General features: G+C 43.5%; 1 protein-coding gene across 1 annotated transcript in view; it reads left to right on the top strand.

Moving 5' to 3' along the window:
* Window positions 1–13,039, top strand: part of thada (THADA armadillo repeat containing) — a 124,783-nt gene that overhangs the window by 62,749 nt on the left and 48,995 nt on the right. The window lies entirely within an intron of this gene.

The raw sequence follows: 13,039 nt of genomic DNA, 5'->3' as shown, positions 1-13,039 counted from the left end.
CTGAACTTAAAATCTGCCACATTGGTGAGATGCTGGAGTCGGAGTCTCACCACGGGATGAAGAAACTCACTGGAGAGGAACCTGAAAGATGCTTGAGCCGGCCACAATATGGATCCGCCTAGCAGCTAAACTTTCAAAATAAAAGGGAACGAATCCGTCTTAGATGGTGTTGTTTCACGGATGATAAAAAGTTCTCAATCACAAGTCTTTAGCCAGTGACTGTATGTGGGAAAAGCCTTTTTTGAAAATTACATAAGGCACTGGCAACCGATTACAGTCACAAGTATTTCTTTTGTTAATCTGACCTTTCACAGTACAAATATTAAAACTAGTTGTAAATGGTAAATGGTAAATGGCCTGTATTTATATAGCGCTTTACTAGTCCCTAAGGACCCCAAAGCGCTTTACATATCCAGTCATCCACCCATTCACACACACATTCACACACTGGTGATGGCAAGCTACGTTGTAGCCACAGCCACCCTGGGGCGCACTGACAGAGGCGAGGCTGCCGGACACTGGCGCCACCGGGCCCTCTGACCACCACCAGTAGGCAACGGGTGAAGTGTCTTGCCCAAGGACACAACGACCAAGGCTGTCCAAGCCGGGGCTCGAACCGGCAACCTTCCGATTACAAGGCGAACTCCCAACTCTTGAGCCACGATCGCCCCCTATAGAATGTATTCTATAGAGTCCATTCTGTACTAGCTGCGTGAAATTGTAGACCAAAGGCAGTGATGGAAAACAAAGACATGAGAGGCAGTTGATTTTGCAGAGGTCTCTGGGAGTGCCTCCAGCTCTTAGGCTACGTTCACACTGCAGGCGAAAGCGCATCAAATCAGACTTTTTTGACCCTATGCGACCCATATCCGATCATGGTGTGACAGTGTGAACGGCACAAACCCGATATTTTCAAATCCGATCTGGGTCACTTTGGTATGTGGTACTGAATCCGATACACATCCGATGTCTCAGAAAGCGACTGCTGTGTGAACGGTCAAGTCGCATTAAATCCGTCTTTTACGTCACTGACACAAGACAGATGCCAATTATCAGCGCCGGAGAAGACATCGTGAACGCTTCCTGGCCATCCAGTGAAACTGTTGGGAAGACAATGTTGGAGAAACGTGAACATTTTATTTGTACTGTATAATCTGCAGATTCTGACAGAAATCTGCAACTATCCTTTGAAGCACTGCTCCTCTAAAACAGTAATAAGGATCATTATTAGGTTATTTACATTATTATGTAAATAACAAAATAACTTTATAACTTAAAGCAAAATTGGGAAACGTAAAGTCCGAAACAAGTCTTTATATTAACGGCCATCAGTCAAACAATACTGTTTGCTCTGGGTCTAAACAGAGCGCGCTGTGTGTGACGTCGTCTTTTGCGCATGCGGGCCGCTTTGAGGGTTCACACTAGAGCGCATTTGCTGTCGCATTTTATTTGTAGTGTGAACGAGCAGACAAAAAAAATCGGATTTGATCAAAAAATCGGAATTGAGCATTAAGACCTGCAGTGTGAACGTAGCCTTAGTGAGAGTCATGAATCAGTGCTGAAGTGTGCCAAAACGCTTCATGTTCAGATGTGCGTTTAAAAAGCATGTTCAGCATGAAGAAGGCGCTATAAGGCTTCTGCTTGTCTGGCATTAGATTAGGGCTAAACGTGGGGTTTTATTTTTCACGTATTTGGGCTGTTTTGTATGCTTCAAAACTTCTGGCGCATTTAAAAAAAAAAAGAAGAAAAAAAAGAAGCAGCTTATTAGAGCTAAGGCACACATTTATACATGAAGCCAGCATGTTCACTTGTCAGGAAAATTAGATTGTATGTAGTTTTTACCCCTCAGCTATAAAAGGCAGATGGGGGGCTGTCATCAGGCGCGGCGGCGAGGACAAACGAGGCAACGGGAGCTTCAAATCTCAGTGAAGTCGCCTAGGATTTGATGTACTAATCAGTGTGATGTAGAATAGGAAAAAGAAACTAGACTCCAAGCACGTAAACACGGATGTCAACGCCGCCGGGATGACATATTACATGAAAATGAGCTTCTCAGTTGTTTTATGAGGGAGGAAATGCATTCATCACAGTTGTTAGCCTTCAAGGACACACCGTGTATCTCCAAAACATAAACTTTATTCCAAATGAAAACATGACAATCATCACCACTGGACCCGAGCTGCGATTTGCGTTTCCACCCAGCAAAGAGAAGAGGCAGAACGCAATTACCAAAGCAGTTATCACGACGGGGCGTATGCGGACGCCAGCGGAGAGGTTGGAGATACAATGCATCACACCTCAGCAAACACACACATTATCTGTCAGTCCTACACACTCAGTTACCGCACAGAGCCTGTCCAGACAAGGCGGTTATCGCAGAGTAAATACCAGTGTTTAGTTCTGTCATCACACTCTGACAAACACAACCAAACAGTCTGCTGGTAATATCAACACACACGGGAGGGGGGAGTGGGAGTTTCCCCGGCCTTTTTATTGAACGCCACTGATGGGGTCGGCCAGGGAGCCGGTGGGCGTGGAGCGGTAGGAACCGGGGGTCGAGACAAAAGAATGAAAAAGTGCACTTCTTTTTGGAGAAGATGGAACACTCACGGGGGGACGGCGGTCTGGACTGCAGGGAGGTCCGCTGTGGGATGAAGGCATGGATGGAGGAGGGGAGGTGGGCCTCTTAAAAGCTTAGAGGAGATTTCAGGAGGAGAGCGGTTTACTCTCCTTTCCTGTCATGGTCGCCACGTGTGAAGCTTCCCCACGTCTCCTGGTCTAGCTTCATCCATCTTCATCTATGTGCCCTCTGTTTCTGCTCATCTTTTTATTCTTTTGTTTTGTTGTTGTTTCCCATGATTCCCCTCACCTCGGATCTTATTGAATCCAGACTTGTATCATTTAGAAGTCACCACCTTTACATGTGTCGCCAGCAGTTTGTTTTGTTGTCACACTGTAACACATAAACACAGGTGAAGTCTTTGTACACAGCGTGCTTCATACAGGCGGCAGCTTCTGAAGCTGAAAATTAGGAACTGCAGTTCCACCAAAAGGCTCATTTCCCTCTTCCTGACAAATGTGGATGTATCTGTTTTAAATAAAGCTCAGCCTTTCTGTTGAAGCTTGATGTTGATGTTAGTGGCGTAGCTGCTTTGACTGGCTGGTTGAGTCTAACGCAGGAGGCTGCAATCACTCGATTGCTAGTGCGATAGTCTCACTGTCATTTGAGGTGTCGGTGGCTTTTGGATCACTTGCAATGCAATTACCTAACAAAACAAATCCTGTTACTTAACACTGACACAGGTATCTATGCCTGTGTGGTGTACCTGTACAGCTTTGCTAAAGCGGCTTGATAGCATTGATTAGCAACTTAGACTAAACACAATTACCTCCATGTCCAAAATAAAGACTTCAGGACTCTGTGTCACAGTGGCTTTGTCCATCTGTCATACAGTAACATGGCTCTCTATGAACTATAAGGTGCAGTTCAGACCACATTCAATTCCCCTCTCGCCCCTCGGGGCGGTCTTTATCCTTCAAGCTTGGGTCCTCTACCAGAGGCCTTGGAGCTGGAGAGTCATGTGCAGTATCTTAGCTGTTCCTGGACTGCGCTCCTCCCGACAGAGATCTTGGATGTTGTTCCTGGGACCTGCTGGAGCCACTCACCTAGCTTAGGGTTCGCTGTTACCTTCACCCTCTGCATCTTTGCAAGCTCCATATACTCTCAAGACACAAATCCACTTCTCCATTCTGAGAAACTATGATCCTTAATTCTTAAATAGAGGTTTTACTTAAAAATGACTAAAACCATTTTCAGCTGAGCTCACTAGAACCTGTTTTAACTGAAATCGCTTCTTACTGCAGTCGATCTCTTTGAGCATTTGCTGCTGCATACTGGTTACCCCAAGAAATTACGAAGTTGGTGTCCCACCACGGTGACTGTTCCTCAGCTGTTGCTATGTGGATCTTTTTGAGTGCACAGGCTGAGAAGCAGGGGCTTGAGCCAGGCTCCGTTGGCTCCACTGGCCCCCTCTTTAATCACACCCCTGCATTAGAGTTTGAATTTGAAAAGGTTTATTCACACATCCGCTTATTTGGCAGTTTTAGTCCGTTTCAACCCCGTTTCGCTTCCTCTTCGTGCAGTTTTTTCATTTGAACCTTTTTTGTAGCCATCCTAAGACGGCTCACATGTAGTGTATGTCACATTCGCACAGACACACAAATATGTGTACAGGATACAGCAAAGCCGAAGCCTACAGGCTTCCTTAGACATTTCATTTCCTTTTTCCTTCCACTGAAAGCACACCAGACCATTGTACCTCACACACTGTCTGCTCAGCTTTGCTGCATCCACAGTGTGAATACATAATAAGCCACTGCAGCACATATACATCACGCTTCCTGTTTTTAACTTACAGTTGTGTTGAACATCAGTCCTTTTACTCTGAATTGTTACATATTTGGGTTTAATTCTCCATTTATTCCTTATTAATAATGCTGCTGTTATTAGGCCCGCTATTTTTTGCTATACAGTTACCCCGCCAGTGGTATTGTTTTGTAGTCATACTTATAATAACATTATATAATGAGATAAAACTGCGAGGACGGAATCCTAATTAATGCTACGATGTGTAAGTAAGATCTCCCACGTGTAGCTCTGAATAGCTCTGCTCATCTGTTTTGTGTTAATTAATAATTTCATGACTGCGTCAAAGCTTCAGGTGTCTCGAGTGTTTCAAGAGTTCAATAAAGTAACGATGAACTCGTTTGATCGGCGGGGATTGATTATCTGTGGGGACTATCTATACCGAGGCTACAGATAGCAGGTGAGTAGGTGTACGCTAATGTGAGGGCACAATGAGGGCATTGTGGAGATGATGGAGGCAGATATGCAAAGAGCTGCAGAGCCCAATGCAGGTGAAGTGGTCTAAACTTAGTAAGACAGAGATAGAGGTCTGAGTGTACGTGTGGAAGGGAGCATCTCTCTCAAACACACACACACACACACACACACACACACACACACACACACACACACACACACACACACACAGATAAAGACGGTAGCCTCCTTGCTTTGTGTGTGAGAAACAAGGACGATGTTTAGACTGGAGCTGCAGAGACGCGGAGCGAGCGTGCACGCTAGCAACATGCACGTACGTGTGCACGTTCATGTATGCCACACTCTGGCGCTGTTTACACCGAGCTTACGAGGATTCTGGTTTTGGCCCCGGGACCTGTCTGATGTATGTTAATGTGCGTCGCTGTGTGTGTTTGTGTATAACAGGTAGCAGATGTTTTTGCTCGAGGGAGAAATGACTTCCTCTGTTATTGTCAAAGAACAACTGTTAGTGGGCCGAGCGCGGAGCTGGGAACCATCACCGCTACCAAGGCCGGCTCTGCCACCCTGCTGACTTTCACACAGGCGGTAATAAGTCGGATACAAGGAAATGTTTCCATCAGACACTTTTTTTTGGCTAGTTTTTTTTTTTTTTTTTTTGCACGATTATAAGAATTCTTTTGTACTGAACATTATAAATCAGAGAAAGTTTAACCACTACTCTGACTTGACTTGCATAAACTCCAAATAAACAGTGACTATCTCACCCCAGATCCTCATCCAGTAGAGCTCTCTGCTATGAAGAGTAGCCTAAAGGTTGTATCAGGGTTTGTATATAGTTAACAACTGACTGTCAAATACAACAAAGTATAATTCAACAGTATTTCAACAATGGTTATTATTCACTTCCACAGTGACCTAAAGGGTCCACTTTTGAAGTAGAAGTCTTCAAATAAAGTTGTTAATGTGTTAATAATGTAAGAGTTTGCGTTTCCCTGTTGCTTCTTTTTCTTAAACTACATCTCACATGTACATCGATGAGCTGTAATGTTGATTTACTGAAATCTTTCAGATTTTTGCATTTCGTCTCATGAAGTTTTCACACACGCTTTTGATTGGGTGATTAGCGTCACATGGGATGAGTTACAACGCATGCGTTTGGTCTGCCGCACGTTTAAGCCGCATTCAGTTGCTTCTGGAGTGAGTCGGTGCGTTCCAGTAGTAAAGTCAGGAAAGTAAAGACAAAGGCTCTGCAGATCAAAATAGGCCTACTGTAAATACAAGAAATGTTGCTCTGAATAAAATGCAAACAGTCTGTCAAAATCTAGTAAATCTGGGTCCTTAAAGAACGGCCTCTGGGTCCGGATCCAGACAGCAGTGCGCCTATTGGTGATGTCACTGCTGGGATTTACAGAACATTAGGATTCACTGACATTTTAAAATGGGAGTCTGAGGGATTTGCTTTTGAAGTCAGCCAGAGGCAACTTGAGAAATTGCGGTTTTATGCACTTTGATTTTAGCTTAATGGATCAGCCTCGAAGCTCGTCCCTTGAAGGCCGGCCTTCGCTGATCCTGGTTCTGCGTAAGGCTTCTTTCTGTTAAAATAGTTTTTCCTTCCCACTGTCACCAAGTGCTTGCTCACAGTGGCATCTGAATATTGGGTTCTTGTATATATTATTGTAGGCACTAGGGTTGGGCGATATGTAAAAATTGTCCAACCGACATCAGTCCAATAATCCACGATGGGCGATATATTCACGCATGCGCAGACTTTTTGATGGCCGCAGCAGTGTAATCATGCACGGACTGATTTGCACGTTTACAACACAGAAGTCCAAACATGGCTAAACTAATTTCCCAGAAAAATTAGGGCTGTCAGCGCAGTCATAACGATTAACGTGATTAAAAAATTTTACGCGCTCAACTAATCTGGAGCGCAGAATAAACAAACTTTGGATAAACTGCCGAAATGCGGTGACGGAGACATTTCAGGGATTTTGACTCAGTCTGCGCTCCAGGTGGGTTAATTGTTAATCGTGTTAGTCGTCATGATGGTGCGTTAACGCTGACAGCACTAAAAAAAACAAAAAAATATAAAGTCACCAATTTAGGATGAAAGCGGTGTGCCGCTTGTGCAGACGTATAGTGCGAGCAAAGTACCCAAACATGACTAACTTGCATGAGCATGCACGTGTCCACCATCCGGCTGAGTATGCTAGGCTATCACCAGCTTCTGCAGCTCCATCAACAAGCATTTGGGCGCACTCTGAGGAGGGGGCATGTGCTCGCAGATGAAAGAGGGTGCTGTTAAAACAGCGCTACTAATCCCCCCCCCCCCCCCTGTTGACTGCTTCTATTAGCTCCATTGTTATTAGCAAACTTGCTCATGGGCAAATAAATAAATAAATCGCCCCTGTAAAAACGATCAACGATGGGCTCAGCCTATCGTCGATTGTCGATATATTCGTCCAATCGCCCAACCCTATTAGGCACTTTTACTTCGCAACATAAAGAGCTTGAGGTGACTGCTGTTGTTGCTATATAAATAAGATAAAACTGAATTGAAAGAGTTGCCTTTGTCCTAAATTTCCATACTATATTTCTCAATTTACAACAGTATTTTCACCTTTTACACACTTTTAGTGGCACAGACTGATCTGGGTTTTTGTTTTGTTTTTTCCCCTCGAGATGGAAAGCTTATTTGACTATAACATGTTCTGTGCAGAATATATTACAGTAGTGTGATAGAAATAGGACATTTTCATGCATGCACTGCAGTTCTAGATATACACCGACACTGTACGCAGCGTTTTCAGAAGTCAGAACTCATCCGAGGCAGGCTTCAATGTCCTGGCCTGATTCTCTCTACGTCATCCGGATTTGGTCAGCCTGATTAATTGGTTGCACTTAGGGCAGTGCTGTCTTCTGCGTGGCCTGGGTGAGACCCCTTCCCGGTAATCAAACATCTCTGAAAACCACTGGATTCACTTCAGTCACCCCGTCTTGCCCAAAACCTCTGTTGATACAATCTGGACCAAGCTTAACAAGCCCACCGGATAGACCGGCACTAACCCAACCCGACACTGGACTCCACTCTCGACACGCGCCAGCAGCAGCCCTGGCCCACAGCGCCGGGTACAGGCCAGACATATAAAGCTGCGGCCTGTGGTGGTTTGAGAAGGGCCAACTCGACACATGTAATCCTTTGTGTATTTTCACAACAGAGGCTAAATGAGACTGAGGAGGCTCTTGAATTCGGAGTATCGTTGTAGCCTCGTCTCTGGCAGCAGTTGCGTTGGTGTAGCTTTCCTCAGTGCATTCTTCTCTGCTGTCTTCAAATAATTTTCTTTTGGCCTGACGACTGCTGCCTTTAGCCAGCGATCTGCCTGGGCTTTCTGAGAAAAGCCTCTGGGCTGAACCAGAGAAAGAATGTGTGCGCCTGCACACCCAGTCAGCCTGCTTTTAAAATGCCATCAGATATATCCAGTCCAGTGGGAATCCCAGGTGTCTCGTATTGGTGTCAGACGTTTTGTGCTATTTTGTCAACATACAGGTGGCAGTTCCAACCGGGCAAAGTGGGCAACTGCCCAAAACATTTCTTACAGTGGTAGATATAAACCACTCTTGGTTTATGTCCTTGTTGGTTTATATTGAACCCATTTTATTGTATCTAATTTTTTCCCACTACGTCAACATACATCAGGGATTTATTCATTTGGCAACCCCTATAGTCACAAGTCGTCTCAATGGATGGCTTTGTTTGATGGCTGTATGAATTCTAGGTTATGCAATGTGGTTGCATTACATCGCATTATTTAATATTGTAACCGTTCACTCTTTATCGAATACCGTATTTTTCTGACCATAAGGCGAACCGGATTATAAGATGCATTAAGTGAAACAAAACAATCAGATAAGGCAAACTTTACTCAACTTATTCTTCTTGCTTCGTCCTCGTCCGTAACATTGATTCATTAATGTAGAATTATCTCGCAGCTGCTCTGTTTCCGTGCTGTTGCAGTATATTAATGACTAACCTCATATTGTGGATGGATTATCTCAGTTGTTCTCCTGACTGAAGTTTGATCCGTTTACAGCATCCTGCCATGCGATTGCATTTGTCCCTAACCATCGGGAACCCTCACGTTAACTTTTATTGAGTGGAAAAGAGTTAGCGTTCATCCTCCAGCTTCACTGTTTGTTATGCTAACATAGCTGTGTCGCTAGCGATCACGTAGCACATCATTATATACCAGCTAGCCCAACTTCAGTAACCCTACAAACGTCACTGCTGTTTAGTTTTCTGTCTTCATTTATGTTGGAAGTGATAGCAGAGCTGTACGTTTTCATTTTTTACAGAAATCTCTCAGTCAGAACATGCTATATCATGTTTAGGTGGAAACTAGCGAGCTAACTTCCTGCTAACTCTGTTAAATTTAATAAATTCCGTTTTCATGGATTCCTGGATGTTAAACTTAATTGTTACACCTGGTAAATCAGCAACGCTGATCATTTTATTAAAGGTGAAATAATTTAGACAGTTTTTAACTCTCAGTGTACCGTAGTGTTTGTTTGACTTTGGGACCTGAAGCGGAGTTTTGGCGGTGTTGCCAACTTAGCGACTTTGTCGCTATATTTAGCAAGTTTTCACACCGCCTTAGCGACTTTTTTTTTTTCTAAAAAGCGACTAGCGACAAATCTGGAGACTTTTTCTGGCATTATTGGAGACTTATGACTACTTATTCACATGGAAGCACGTATCGCTCTTACTCTCAACAATCAGCGGTTGCTTCAATCTGCACCTCGCCTGTGCGAAAACGCTCACAGGCGGCAGGTAGTCCTCACGCAGCAGTCGCCCCAAGCTGATGTCAGAGCAGGAGATATTCACCCCTACTCGTTAAAAACTGCAAATGAATCGCACATGAGCGAAGTTGCTGCTATCGGTTTGCTGTCAGTAAGCACAACCAGAATTCATACATAAGGCGCACTGTCGATTTTTGAGAAAATTAAAGGATTTTAAGTGCGCCTTATAGTGCAGAAAATAGGGTATATTCAAAAGGACTTCATGTGATTCATAATGAGCTTCACTATATTTGTCCAAAACCTTATTTAGGAATATGTTTAGTCTGTCTTCACATCATGATATATCGTGATGTCCTGCCTTAGTGTTGTGTCCAACATTTGGAGACAATTTCCCTACCAGTGTTGGATGCCTGTAAACTTCATAGGTTTACGTCCTGATTTTCTTCTGCAGAATTGATTTGTCTACCACTTATTTCCAATCCATATTGTCGAACAGTTTCCATTAAAAATGTATATATATATTCAGCCATTTTAAAGTTGTCAGTTTTGCCCAAGTACAAATGTAATGTCTCATGTTTATGGTCATTAGTTGCTGTCCACTCATATCATTGATCTTTACTTCTGTTATGTACAAAGTAAACTAACCCCTGGCCTCTTGTTCAGGGAGCTCCTGTTTTACTACTGCAGGATATTCGACAGCTGAGTGTCAATCCTTCACACATGCACACCCCCTATGCTGCTAGTACCAGTATGTACACCCGCCTCTGGACATAATAAAATAACAAACAACTCCCTGGAGGCCAGCTGCGATGCTCTGTTATAACTGTTAACAGTGATATAGTCATGCACATGGAGTGCATTTATAAGCTTTGTTTGTGCAAGAATACGGCCGTGCAGGGCAAGGGAAAGTTTGTGTTTCTTTTGTTTTTTTTTATATTTAGCTCGTCTTTATTGGATCTCTTTTTGTCTAATTGGGCGCGTCCACACTCTGCCTAACCTCTATCTGCTTTTATGTGAACGCCGATTTATGCGTTTCTTTGTGAATGTGTTTTACTGGACGGAGCCCCGGATTGCTGTGCAATTATTTGCGCTTACACTTGCTTTGTGCATGTGCGCGCATGTGCGCTTGCAACAACATGTGGTCAGTCTGTGGTTGCGGCAGTGGGAGGGACGGCAGGGCAGCCTGATAACAGAGTCTGAAGGGACCTCACATCCACCACCACTATTTTTAACGGACCCAAAAGCAGAATGAGGCTTGTTGCAACACACAAAAAGGCACACACAAACAGTTAAATGTCTGCTTAGAGAACAAGGCATACAAGGAGGGTTTGATATTTTCATAATTCAAGTTTTTCTTGTATTTTTTTTGTCTGAAGTTCCAATCCACAGCTATAGGGGGACGCGTGGTTGCACTATGAGGTTCTAAAGTATCTAAAACAGCTGCATTGATAAATATCTTTTTATATGATATAATAAATATGTCTGTTTTGAATAAATGCACTAAAGCCTCGATTATACTTTCTGCATCCACGGCTCCACTGGGATGTGAAGAGATGTGAATTTCACGATCATACGGTGAGCGTGAGAGTCTGTGTTCACGTTCCTGCATGTTTTTTGTGATCATGTAGACTCGTCTGCAGAGTATTTACATTACAATGCACGAACTATGAATGTGCCTCAAGGAGTGAAGTAAAGAGACGAATAACAGGAATGACTTACTGGCAGTTGGGTATCCAGCTGTCCATGTCCGCAGTATAATCAGTATAATCAGGGCTCAACAAAGACAGACTTGCAACCCTTCACACTAACATTCACATCTACCGATCTTTTAGAATGGCCTCTAAACCTAACATGTGTGCCTTTGGACTGTGGGAGGAAGTTTAAGTACCCAGAGAGAACCCACACAGGCACATGCAAACCCAAAACCTCCTGGCTGTGAGGCGACCACTAGACCGCTGTGCCAATTATTTGCAATGTTTGCAAACCTCCATGTTTAAATAGAAGCACATACACTGGATACTTTTTTCATATTTTAATGTATTTTGTTGCCAGCGATGTTACCAACTCTCACCATTCCCTCAAATAGTGTCTGAAGGACTTACAACATGTCACATCTAATCTGAAGAATGTGAAGTATGTTTCTCTGAAAATCTGAAGGATGTGATGCGCATGCTTGAGAATAAATCCACTCTGGAGCTGCCTTTCTTCTGGCTAATGTTAGCTAACTCCAGTGTGCCTGCTAACACAGAAGACCGTCAGATAGCAAAAGCCAGTTTTAAGTGGTTAAGATTTAGCCGCTAATTTATCCAGACTCCCAGAATTCATTTGGTATCCGGCCATTTTTTATATGAGTTTATCAGCTAATAATGTGAACCAAACATTGTCTGATCTATGCAGCCACAGCTAACCCGCTAACCATATCTGTTATTGCTTGGAAAATCATGTCGAAGTGGAAATTGCTTCACCACCTAAGGAGACCCATAAGTCTAACTTATATTTAATGAGCAAGCATAACTACAGTAGCATTTATTTTCTACCTTAATAATAAACAGTGGGCGCTAAACCAGCTAGCTGTATCCATACAGTATAAAAGATGCACCTAGATATACGAAGACAAACGTTTTCACAATCGCCTCATCTCAGTTTCAGAAAAAACAGATGTGTGGAGGATGGATGGGTCTGACTGGGAAACTGGCTGCTCATTGGATTACGTGTCATCAGTCACAACCTCAGCATGAATGTGTTTTAAGGGGTCAAGACACAAAGCCATTATTCTGTACATTTCTATAGGATCACAGGTCTGTTTGCAATCACAGCACCTGCCATCTAGTGGTCTTCAGAGAGAATGCAGGTTATGACATGCCATGCTGTGTTTTATACGGTCTGTGTCTGCAACCTTCATCTCTTTTTATTGTTGCAGCATTCAAAGAGCTGATACATACGTATACAGTACATACGCTTGTCTCCTAGTTGTTTTAAAAGATTCCTGGAAGTCAGTATATAATAGTGCAAGCTCCTTTAAGCATCTTATACATTATAATCATACAATACACAGTACTGCTTTTGTTTTTCATGTCGGAACCAGTTTATTTGACCACAAGTCATATGATCATTTTCCTACAAGTGTGGAAGAAGTAGCAAGAAAGCAGGAAATCCACATTTAGGCAGTCAAGGGGGAAGAAATCGGACATTTGATCAACAAAAATAAGCCTGCCGAAGGTCTCTGTGCTGCTGTCTTATCGTCTCCCATTCATTTACGCTTGATCCTATCCCGGGATCTCCTCCCACAGTGGGGTGTAGTTCTGCACTCTGTCTTTGGGAGGAGGAATTCTATAAATATTTCGGTTTTCTCCGTGCCGGGCTGGATTGAGCCGGTTGAGCCTCCCATGCAGGGAC

This window comes from Rhamphochromis sp. 'chilingali' (genome assembly GCF_963969265.1).
Source record: "Rhamphochromis sp. 'chilingali' genome assembly, chromosome: 20".
NCBI lineage: Eukaryota > Metazoa > Chordata > Actinopteri > Cichliformes > Cichlidae > Rhamphochromis > Rhamphochromis sp. 'chilingali'.
This window is presented reverse-complemented; position numbering and strand designations above follow the sequence as displayed.